At 39.0% G+C, this 12,904-nt stretch overlaps 1 protein-coding gene and 1 pseudogene across 3 annotated transcripts in view; one reads left to right on the top strand and one right to left on the bottom strand.

Moving 5' to 3' along the window:
• HMCN1 (hemicentin 1) overlaps positions 1 to 12,904 on the bottom strand; it is a 531,301-nt gene that overhangs the window by 450,889 nt on the left and 67,508 nt on the right. The window lies entirely within an intron of this gene.
• LOC143679074 (KH domain-containing RNA-binding protein QKI pseudogene) lies at positions 1,653 to 3,716 on the top strand (annotated as a pseudogene).

Here is a 12,904-nt window from a genome sequence, read left to right as displayed (position 1 = left end):
AGCAGATGGAAATCAGAAAAAAGTTTAAGCCCACCTTCAGCCTCAGCTTATGTCTCAAACAGGCCCCTGGCAGGGTTAGGGTCTACTGAGATTTAAAGGCACAGTACCAATTTATGCCTGTGGGGAGCAGTGGGTTAAGTGCCATATACTGGGCAGGACAGGAAAATGACAGACTTTAAAGGCTTAACAAAACAGACTGGCACCCTGCTGGGTCTCATCTCACAAAACCTTGACATTGATTGCATCCCCTTCATGAATCCTGGGTATGTCTTGTCTGGGAGAATCTGACTGGGATCATTTCTATCTGGGGAGACCCTCCTCTCAGAGCTAAACCACCAGATAAAAGTTATTAGATATAACATAATGACTGTTACAAACACATACAAACAAAACAAAACAAACAGCAGTTCAATATTCCTGGAGAGGAGGAGGGAAAAGAGAGTTTTATCCTGGGGGTGAAATATTCGCGCACACACAAAAAAAGGCCAATCTCAAAAACTTCCATATGGGCAGGGCAAGAATCAGAAAACTCAGAGCTGAAAAATCCTGATCAGTTTAGCAGCAGCCATACTAGAGGTCTAAAGTGGGTTGAACTGAATACCAAAGAAGAGTCAGATAAAAAAGCCAACCAACAAGAAAACCCTAGGCAAAACAGAGAAAGTGATCTCCAAAATAAAATAGTCAAGAAAAATCAGATGCCTAGACACCAGAAAAAAATCACAAGTCATACTAGGAAGCACAAAGACATGGCCAAGTTAAAGGAATAAACTAACACTTCAAATGAGATATTCAAACAAATCTTCTAAATCAATTCAATGAATTGATGGACAATATGGCAATAGAAATAGAGGCTATAAAGACAACTTTGGGCATCCATAAAGAAGAACTCAAAAGCTTGAAAAAACAAATGGCAGAACTCATGGGAATGAAAAGCACAATAGAAGAGATGAAAAACACAATGGAGATACACAACAGTAGATTTAAAGAGGCAGAAGCAAGGATTAGTGAACTAGAGAAGAGAACATCTGAAATCCTACACAGAAAAGAACAGATAGGAAAAAGAATGGAAATATATGAGCAGGGTCTCAGGGAATTGAATGACAACCTGAAGCACATGAATATATTATGGGTGCCCCAGAAAGAGAAGACAAGAGGAAAGAGACAAAAAGAATAACTGAGGATATAATCACTGAAAATTTCCCAACTATTATGAAAGACATAAAATTTTAGGTCCAAGAAGTGCAACATACCCCAAATAGAATAGATCCAAATAAATCTATTCCAAGATACTTACTAATCAGATTGTCAAGTGCCAAATACAAAGAGAGAATTCTTTAAAGCAGCCAAAGAAAAGTGATTCATCACATATAAGGGAAGCTCAATAAGAATACATGTGGACTTCTCAGCAGAAACACTGGAGGCAAAAATGCAGCACTATGATATATTTAAAATACTGAAAGAGAAAAACTGCCAACCAAGAATTCTATATCTGGCAAAACTGTCTTTCAAAGGTAAGGGAGAGTTTAAAATATTTACAGATAGACACTGTAAAAGTTTGTCAACAAGAGATCTGCTCTACAAGAAACACTAAAGGGAGTGTTAAAGACAGATAGGAAAAGATAGGAGAAAGAAGTTCGGAGAAAAGTGTAGAAATGAAAATTAACAGTGGTGGGAAGGAAAAGTACCTGCAAGGGCTGTGGGTGCACTGCTTGGAATGCCTGCACCAAGCCCGGGACTCCTGGTGCTTTCAGCAACCCTGGCACAGCGTCCATGGGCTCCAGGGCTCAGTCATCAGCCCTGCCCCTGCTCCTGGTGGCAAACTGCAGGCTTGGAATATAGTTGGGGAAATGGAAACCAAGAAGCAGCCGAAGTCCACTACCAATAAACTGATACAGCTGATGAACGACAAGAAACTCATGAGCAGCCTGCCCAACTTCTGTGGAATTGTCAACCACCACAAGTGGTTGCTAGATGAAGAAATTAGCAGAGTACAGAAAGACTTGTGCAATGATGCACTAAGTGGCACCACAAAGAAAAGGAGTGCAGAACTGACTGATGCTGAGGGACTTCTTTTTCAGGTACAAGAGAAACTTTATGTGCCTGTAAAAGGATATTGTTTTAGTTTGCTAAAGCTGTCAGAATGCAACACACCAGAAATGGATCAGCTTTGAATAGGAGATTTATGTAGTTACAAATTGTGGTTGTTAGGTTCAGATGTCAACGTGGCCAGGTGAAGGCAGCTAGTTCTGTTGCTGTGGACATAAGCCAATGATACGTGAACTTCATCTGTTGCTGCTTACATCTGCAGTCGGCTAGGAGGCGTGCCTGCTTCAATGAATGAGGTTTGATTTAATTGGCTGGTGCTTAAATAAGAGAGCTCAATGTAGCACAGCCCAAGCGGCTCAGCATACCTCATCTCAGTACTTTCAGCTCAGCCCAGGCCTTTGGAGATGCAGAAAGGAATTACTCTGGGGAAAATTGTTGGAACCCAAAGGCCTAGAGAGAAGGCCAGCAGAGATTACCCTGTGCCTTCCCTCAGTTGAAAGTTAACTGCCTTTCCTCTGAAGAACTATACATTAATTAAATAAATCCTTTTATTGAAAGCCAATCCATCTCTGTTGCATTCCAGCAGCTAGCAAATTAGAACACAATTTATAGTACTTCAGAAGAAAGGTAACTAGTTTTCCTCTGAATTTCTCTGTCAATGGGAAAGTACACAGTGACGTCTCCCAGTCTTCTCTCCTGACTTCTGGGTTCCAACGGCTTTCCCCAGGGAGATTCCTTTCTGCATCTCCAAATATCTGGGCTGAGCTGAAAGTACTGAGATGAGGTATGCTGAGCAGCTTGGGCTGGGCTGTGCTGAGTTCCCTTCTGACCTCTCTTTTTTAAGCTTCTAGCTAATTAAATTAAACATCACTCATTGCAGATATAATCAGCCATAGATGAAGTTCACAAGTTGATGGTTTACATCCAGAGCAACAGAACAAGGGGGCATCATCACCTGACCAAGTTGTCACCTGAACCTAACTATCACAAGTACCCAGACTTTAATTTTCTTGGGAGAATCCTTGGCCCTAGAGGACTTACAATTAACAGCTTGAGGCAGAAACAAGATGTAAAATAATGGTTTGAGGCAAAGGCTCATTGAGGGATAAAAAGGAGAAGCAAAATAGAAGCATGCCCAATTGAGAGCATCTAAATGAAGGTTTACATGTGCCAATCACTGAGGAAGATGCTCAGAGCAGAGCAGAAATAAAACTGATGAGGGCCATTGGAGAAGTGAAGAAATTACTGGTGCCCACTGCAGAAGACAGCCTTAAGAAGACGCAGCTGATGGAACTTGCAATTCTGCATTCACCAACAGAGATGCCAACATTAAATCACCAACAGCCCAGGCTGCCCCAAAGATTATTACTGGGCCTGTGCCTGTTCTCCCACCAGATGCCCTGCATACACCTACACCATAATGCCCTTGATCAGACAAATACAGACCACTGTCATGTAAATGGACATCCTCATCCAACTGCTGCAATATTTCCTCCAGGACCTGAAGCTGGTTTAATTTACATACCCTCTGAATACCTGTATACATTGGCACCACTATATCAATCCTTGAGTATCCTATTGAATCTAGTGGTTTATTAGGTGTGGTGGCTACTACAGTTTGAAGGCACAATATGTGTCCATCTTTACCAAGGAACGTGATCACAGACTAAGCTGCAGCCTGCAACTAACCTATGATCTTCTGACCTCTGAACTCTTCACCCAATGATGATCTGACCATGCCTGCAACTGGTAATCATCTTTGCTTGTCTGTCCTCAGTGCAGCGAGCTGAGGCATTTTCCATACATCCTACCATCTAACCAAACAAAGGACATAGAAATTGTTGTCCTCCATCTCAGCTTTTTGTTCCTGTTTGGATGAAAATGGTTCTAGAACCTACACAGAATAGCTGTAAAGCAGTAAGGCACAATTCTACCCACAGCACTGATCATTTTTTAATGTTCCACCCTAAATGAATGGTAAGAGGCCTCACTTAAGAAGGAGAAACACATGGCCCTTAACTACTCAGTGACTATCACAAGGACTATGAGAGACTTCCAGGAATCTTTCTTCTCATAGTGAAGTCCAAGCTCTCTGAATGGACTGTATGAAGATGCACCATGCATGAACCTTTGGTCAGAGAGGTCATTGGTAAAGTGATTTCAATAAGTGTTCAAAATTTGATATGCTGTTTAGTCACTACAGTGCCCTGAAAGGGTAAAGTTGCAGGCTTTTTTTTATTGCCTGCAAAAATTTGAAGTATTAGAAGAAAGTGTGCCATGAGAGAAAAATTAACAAGGAATTTTGAAAAGTAATTCAAAGAACAAACTTGCAATACTAATTTTAAGAAAAAAAAATCTGAGTTACAATTACTGAGCTTTTATTTTACTCCTCCTTAAAAAAATATATGAGAACAGGGCAGGCCATAGTGGCTCAGCAGGGACAGTTCTCACCTGCCATGCCAGAGACCCGGGTTGGATTCCAGTACCTGCACTAGAAGGAAAAAATATATATATTTGTATATATATGAGAACAAGGTACAGATATTACCTGTCACATTACTGAGCAAACTGTTCAAATAATTTTTTTAAAAACTCCCTATCGAGAAAAAAATCATTAAGGATGTAAAAGCCATGCGTGCCTATTGCCTGTACATATGTACTGAAATTGTAGATAAAATGAAGCCCATTGAAATAAATGAACAAAAAGTAGATATTTTTAATATACAAAGGGGCTGGTGCAGAAAAAATATGTATTTTTGGAAATGTAGCATTTTATACTTTCAAGTGCTATTTAAAAAAAAAGAACAAAGAAACCCTTTACTTCATTAAATGATTTTTCTGGTGGTTGTTAAGGAACAAAAGACCCAAAGACCCTTTTTGTCTTTCTTTTTTACTTTTTAAGTGTTGGAATAAGGCTAAAGAAAAGAAAGTGCCTTATTTTCCTTCATGTTCATTTAGTCAAGTATCTCTAAGATCAGCTTCTCCCTCAGAAAACAAGTTAATGCCTATTACTCAGCTGACCAGTATGTGAAAAGAAAATAGGAGGGGAGATGAATTTATTGATAGTTTGAGTCATATGATTTTTGCCACGTTACCTTGATGCAAATCTGCCAAATCTGATACTGTGAAAAAAAATTTGAAAACTTTTCTAGTGCCTGACTAGAAAGTTTTTAAAACATCTACTTTTAAAGTCATAATTGAGCATTTTTGGTTATTGCAGTCTTCAATGTAAGCGAGTCCAAAGAATTCTGAGATAAGAATCATGTGTGATTCTAAACATCAGTTTATAGACAATATTAGAGCTTTATTTTATTCAAAGGAAGGCATGCTGAATATTTTCTTATTAATTGGAGATGATAAAAATAGCAAATTTGCTAAAAAATAGCAAATTTTTTCACAAAAAATGAATCATGGTTTTCATCTGAAAAAGAGTGTTTTTAAATGACCTGAAAATTTTATTAGATTTCTTTCTACTCTATCAGATAACCTATACAGTTTATCTCTTTACTGATTTTAGTAAAAAATAAAAATAATTTTAAAACAACCCTACAAAGACACTTTTATCCTTTTTTTGTTTTTTAGCTTTAAAAGAAAGTGAAAAACTAACATCGTTTTACATACAAAGCCTCAACAACATTTTTGCTTTGTATATGTTATATTATACAACAAAAAAAAGGTTAAAAAAAAGGGTAAAAAAAAAAGAATTTCTCCAAGTAGCACCCACAAATGATTTTTTTATAGACTTCAGTGTTCATTCCATTATTAAATGAGCAAATCATATGTACTTGTTGCCTCTGCATTGTTTGTCTTAAAAACATTGTCCTCTGACAATTAATCTATGTCAAAGTAGAGTTGTTTTATTTTTGTTGTTTTCATTATGCTGTAACCCATTATAATATTATTCTATAAGTTTTTTAAAAGTCTCAACTACATTTCTATTTGAGCTTTTAATTTCTCATGAAGTTCAAACAGTTAGTTTTGTAGTTGAAGCAATTTAGCCAACATCTAAATACTTGAGTAAATAATCGTTAACTGCCCAGTACCAGACATGGCAAATATCAAGTGACGGTGGATTACCAGCTTATCTTCCCCTTCCCTCTCCATCCCTCATGGTGCCACAGTTAAGGTCAGCAGTCAGTTCAGTAAGCACCTATGTGGAGACCTCATCTGTCATTTTGTCTCACTTGGAAAGAGTTTTCAGTTTATTTACTATGCAACAGACATTCATTGTTTTATATTAAGCTAGCTTTGGTTTAATGTGCCACTACTTTGTCTTTCTGTTACACATAGAGTTGCTTTGATGTATTTACAAAATATGCTGTGCCATTTTTATTTTTATTTTGTTTGATTGGTTGAATAAATTTGTGACACTAAGACATATGAAGTGGTAGCTGTTAAAAAAATATATCAGTACTTGATCCAGTTTCATCTCAACTATGTTATACCTGGACATATTATATGTTTATCAAAGGTCTTTTATTTAGAAGAAACTAATATATGAAATTAATGTGTGACATTGATGGGTAATGTTGGCTCTGAACGAACTTTTGAGAACTTAGTTGACAAAATTTCGGACCAGCTGAAAAAGAAATGCATGACTTTTGAGAGCTCTGAATGCCTTGGTTTTCAGTATTATCATTCTTTATGAATTTATTTCTTATTAAAATATGTAGTTTTTAAGAATTTTCTCTGACAGTATTATATAATTTTTTTAGAGTATGTAAATGGGAGTATCACTTGAATGTTAACATACAGCTGAGATGTATTTTTGTCTATTATTTACTATCTTAATAGTTTCGTGCTGTGTGCATACCATAACCAACCACTGCCTACGAGAAACGTGTAAGATAATGCATTTACAGCCATTTTTACAAGTATATAATATACTTTTGTATCTTGTTTTATATGTATGTTATATAAAATTAAGAAGAATCTTTTTCCTTGATTGAGAAAAAGATACAAAATGCAAAAGCCACACTTTTGATAACTGAAAATTGCAAATTGTTTTGCAGTACTTTATTATATCATGTGTCTTGTCTTCCCCGAGCTTTTAGTTATCTAGTGAATGAATACATTAGGCACTTTTGGGTTTTAGTTGGGATTTTGTATAGCTTGCATTTTAACTATTTGGTTCTTTGCTCTTCTATTAACCCATAGCATAATTTTAATAAATGTTATAATACCAACCTATAAAAATAAACTCTGCAATCAAAAGACCTTGGCTGGCAGAATTGATAAAGAAACAGAATCCATCTATGAGCTGTTTAAGAGATTCACTTTAGACCCAAGGACAAAAATAGGTTGAAAGTGAAAGGTTAGAAAAAGATATTTCATGCAAGCAACAACCAAAAAGAGTGGGGGTAGCTATACTAATATCATACAAATTAGACTTCAACTATAAAAACAATTAAAAGAGACAAAGAAAGACACTATGTATTAATAAAAGGGGCTATTCTTTAAGAAGAAATAACAATCATAAATATTTATGCACCAGGCCAGAGTGCCCCCCAAAATATGAGGCAAACACTGAAAGGAAGAAGTAGACACTTCTACAATAATAGTTGGAGAATTAAATGCACCACTCTGCTCAATGGATAGAACATCTAGACAGAGAACCAATAAGGAAACAGAGATCTTGAAAAATATAATAAATGAACTAGACTTTATAGACATTTACAGAACATTACACCCCTCAACAGCAGGATACACATTTTTCTCAGGTGCTCATGGATCATTCTCCAGATTAGGCCACATGTTGGTCACAAAACAGATCTCAGTAAATTTAGAAGATCAAAATTATGTAAAACACTTTCTCAGAAAATAATGGAATGAAGTTGGAAATCAATAACAGGTAGAAGCCTGAAAAATTTACAAATACAGTGAGGCTATACAACACTCTCTTAAACACACAGTCGGCCAAGGAAGAAATTACAAAAGAAATTATTAAATATCTCAAGGCAAATGAAAATGAGAAAACAACATATTAAACTTATGGAATGCAGCAAAGGCAGTATTGAGAGGGAAATTATTGCCTTAAATGCCTATATTAAAAAAGAAGAAAGAGCAAAGATTGAGGACTTAACAGCTCATCTGGAGGAACTAAAGAATGAACTAGCCTACAGGGAAACAGAAGGAAATAAATAACAAAGATTAGAGAAGAAATATAGAAACTGAGAACATGAGAAGAATAAAGAGAATCAACAAAACCAAAAGTTTTTTTTTTTTTTTTTTGAGAAAATCAATGAAATTGATGGGCCTTTAGCTAGGCTGACAAAGAAAAAAAAAAAGAGGATGCAAATAAATAAAATTAGAAATGGGCAGGAAGACATATCTACTGACCCCACAGAAATAAAGGAAATAATGGGACGATAACATGAGCAACTATATGGTAACAAACCAGAAAACTTAGATGAAATGGAAAACTTCCTAGAAAAGGATGATAAACTAACATTGACTCAAGAAGAAATAAATGTTACTATTGGTCACTGAGAGGAAGAGGCAAAGGGTATGGGGAGTATGAGTTTTTTCTTTTTTCTTTTTTATGTCTTTTTCTGGAGTGATGCAAATGTTCTAAAAATGATCGTGGTGGTGAATGCACTACCTGATGATATTGTGAGCCATTGGTTGTATACTTTGGATGGACTCTGTGTCCAAAGATATCTCAATAAAAATATATTTTTTAAAACCCAGCCCTGCCCTCAGGGAGTTCCTCACTGTGCAGTGGAGGAGATGGCAGTGCCACCAGATAATGTCCCCACAGCAGAGAAATGGGTTCTCATGCTGGGTGCTGTGGAATAGAGTAGGGGTACTGTGGTGGCAGGAGGAGGAGGACAAGGAGGGGGAGGGGAAGAGGAGGAGGAGCAGTTCCAGGAAGGTGATGGAATAGGATAGGCCAAGTTCTCCCCTGCTCCATGGAACAGCTGGAGAAGTGACAGAAAAGTGACTGGGACAGCAATTCCAGAGGGCGAATGACCTGAGAGGGTATTCTACACTACATAGGGAGACGCTGCTTGAAAAAGCTGAGGAACTGAGATGCAGAGAACCAGAGACCATAAAAATAGTGCAAAGAGCCTAACATGCCCCGTTTCAAAAGGAAGCCCAAGCCCTCAGGAGCGCACAGACAGGGAGATGGAGACTGTAAGACAAGCCACATTCTTCGAATGCACCACAACCCCAGCGCCACTGCTGCCCATGCCCCACGCACCCAAGCCCTGCGCCTGCACCCCACCACAACCCATTTCCCATGACCCCCCATGCTCAAAGGCCCCACCCCCAGCAACCAAAGCACCTAGTCCAACTTCCTCAGGACATGTGCCTCCTAGCCCTGGTCTCCCACCCCACACACATGCACACTATGTCCAGTCTGCCTCTGCATCCACGGCCCTGTCCCCCTTGTCTCGGCCCCACCCCATCCCCCATGCATGCCCAAATCCTTTCCCAGTCCCCCTGCACCCACAGACCTGCACCCTATCCCCTCATAGGTGTTCATATGGGCATCCATGCCACAACCCCCCTGCCTCACACAAGCATGCACCCCCACCCCAACCCCACCCCCATGCTATGCCCTGGCCCCACAGCCCACCCAAGTGCATACATATATCCCAGCCCAAGCACTCACTCATGAGCCCTCACGCCTGACCCCCCTGCACCACAAATGCATGCACACCTGCCCCAGCTCCATTCCTTCTGCCCTGCACATGCACACACACTCTCCCTCCTGCACACACACCTGCACCCCACCCCCCTGCAGAAACGCACATGCGCACCGAAGCCCAGCCAACCCATACCATGAGCAATGACCCCCCATGCCACCTCACATGCCTCACTCATGTACATACCAATGCACATACACCAGTAACTGCACACATGTGACCTGTCCTCCATGCACCTCAGCCCAACACCCATCCACACACTGCTGCACCCCACCCATACACATGCACACATCCACATCCCAGACCCCACCACCACATAAGCGCTCACCTGTACCCCAGCCACCCCACCCTAGAGTCCCCAAACCCCACCACTGATGCAAACACACACCCATGCCCTGCCCCCTGTGCCTCAACCTCCATGTCCCAAACCCTAACACAACCACACCACACCTTCCTGTTCACTGAACCCTTCCCACCCATACACAATACCCCTGTGTCCCGTGCACCCTCACAGCACCCCCCCCATCTGCATCCATGTCCCCCATGTGGCGGCTACCCCTGCACTTTGAGCCCTGCCTAAGCTGCATCCTACCCCATGGTTCCTACACTGCCACCTCACAATCCTACTCACCAAATTCCATGCTCCCAGCCAGGTACAGCGGCCCTGCCCCATGCTTAGCCCTGCTCCACAACCCGCCACCATGTTGCTGTACTTCAACCCACGCCCCTGTCCTACCCCACACCTGCTCCACAAATCAAAACCTTGGACTACTAAGGGAAATCAACTTCCAGAGTAACCCTGTCAAGATAAATACATGGGGCGGGCCGCGGTGGCTCAGCGAGCAAGAGTGCTTGCCTGCCGTGCCGGAGGACCCCGGTTCGATTCCCGGCCCCAGCCCATGTAAAAAACAAACAAACAAACAAAATATAATAAAAACAAGAAAATGTTTAAAAATGTTTCCCTTCCATCCTTCCTTCCTTCTCTGTCTTTCCTTCCTTTCCTCCCTCTCTCTTAAAAAAAAAAAAAAAAAAAAAAAGATAAATACATGCCGCAAATGCAACAGAAAATCACAAGCATAAGAAGATGTGGACAGATATATTCCAGCCTAATGACCAAATTAAAATACCACAAGAGACACAGACTTTGGAACAACTACTCAAAGATGTCTATACAACTCTACTAAATAAAATCAAAGGATTAACTAATGACATAAAAGAGATCAAGAAGACACGAGAAGAGCATAAAGAAGAATTTGAAAGAATAAGTAGAAAAACAGCAGATATCACAGAGATGAAAGATACTGTTAACCAAATAAAAAATACACTAGAGACATACAACAGAGGTTTTGAAAGGACAGAAGAAGGAATAAGTGAACTAGAGGACAGGACAATTGATGTCTAAAGAACAAATGGCAAATAAAATGGAAAGCTTGGAATTGAATCCCAGGGAAATGATGGATAAAATGAAGTAGACAAATAGAATCATCAGTATCCCAAAAGGAGAAGAGTAAAGGGCTAGGAAGATTAGTTGAGGAGATAATGGGGGAAAACTTCCCAACCCTTATGAAAGACATAAATATGCAAATTAAAGAATCCCAATGAACCCCAAATACAATAAGTTCAAATAGGCCTACTCCAAGACACATGCTAATCAGTCCATCAAATGTTGAAGAGAAGCAGAAAATCCTGAAAGCAGCAAGAGAAAAGTGATCTACTACATACAAGGGAAACCTCATTAGACTGAGTTCATACTACTTGACAGGCAACACGGAGGTGAAAAGGCAGTGTTATGATATATTTAAAATCTTGAAAGAGAAAGACTTCCAGCCAAGAGTTCTATACCCAGTCAAACTGTCCAAAACTGAGGAAAAGAGTAAAATTTTCACAGACAAACAAATGCTGAGAGCATTTGCCAACAAGAAACCAGCCCTACAGGAAATACTAAAGAGAATTCTGTTAGCTGAAAAAGACAGGAGAGCAAGATCTGGAGGATGGCACAGAACTGAACAGTACAGTAAGGGTAACTTAAAGAGAAAGAGGAAAAAGAATATAAAGATATGATAAATAAAATCCAAAGGAAAAGATGGTAGATTCAAGAAATGCATTTACAGTAATAACTTTGAATGTTAACAGACTAAACTCACCAGTTGAAAGATACAGATTGGCAGAATGGACTAAGAAATGTGATTCATCTATATGCTGCTTACAAGAGACTCATCTTATTCCCAAATACATTGAAAGTGAAAGGATGGAAAAAGATGTTCCAAGCAAGCTGTAACCAAAAGAAAGCAGGAGTGGCTATACTAATATCAGACAGACTAGACTTTCTATGTAAATAAATCATAAGAGACAAAGAAGGATGCTACATATTAATAAAAGGGACAATTCACCAAGAAGAATTAACAATCATAAATGTTAAGCTCCCAATCAAGGAGCTCCAAGTACACGAGGCAAACATTGGCAAAACTGAAGGGACCATAGTGTTTCAACAATAATAGTGGGAGACTTCAATACACCACTCTTCTCTACAGATAGAACAACCAGACAGAGGATCAGCAAAGAAATAGAAAACTTAAACAATTTGATAAATGAATTAGACCTAACAGACATATATAGATTGTTACACCTCAAAACACCAGGATATACATTCTTCTCTAGTGCTTATGGAATGTTCTCTGTGATAGATCATATAATGGGACACAAAAATTTATAAAGAACAAGTCTTTATAAGTCTCACAAGATTGAAATTATTCAAAGCACTCTCTCTGATCAAAATGATATGAAGCTGGAAATCAATAACCACCAAAGAACCAGAACTTTTGCAGACATGTGGAAATTAAATAATGCACTCTTAAACAACTACTGGGTCAAAGTATAGATTGCCAGAGAAATTGGTAACTATCTGGAGATGAGTGAAAATGAGAATACGACATATCAGAACTTATGGGATGTGGCAAAGGCAGTAGTGAGAGGGAAATTTATTACCCTAAATACCTATATTAAAAAACAAGAAAGAGCAAAAATCAAGGACTTAACTGATTATGTGGAGAAACTAGTGAAAGAACAGCAAACTAACCCCAAAGCAAATAGAAGAAAATAAATAAAGATTAAACCAGAATTAAACGCAATTGGAAAACAAAAACGCAAAATAAAGAATCAATAAAACCAAAAATTGTTTCTTTGAGAAAATCAATAAAACTGATGGA

This window comes from Tamandua tetradactyla, chromosome 4 (assembly GCF_023851605.1).
Source record: "Tamandua tetradactyla isolate mTamTet1 chromosome 4, mTamTet1.pri, whole genome shotgun sequence".
Lineage (NCBI taxonomy): Eukaryota > Metazoa > Chordata > Mammalia > Pilosa > Myrmecophagidae > Tamandua > Tamandua tetradactyla.
This window is presented reverse-complemented; position numbering and strand designations above follow the sequence as displayed.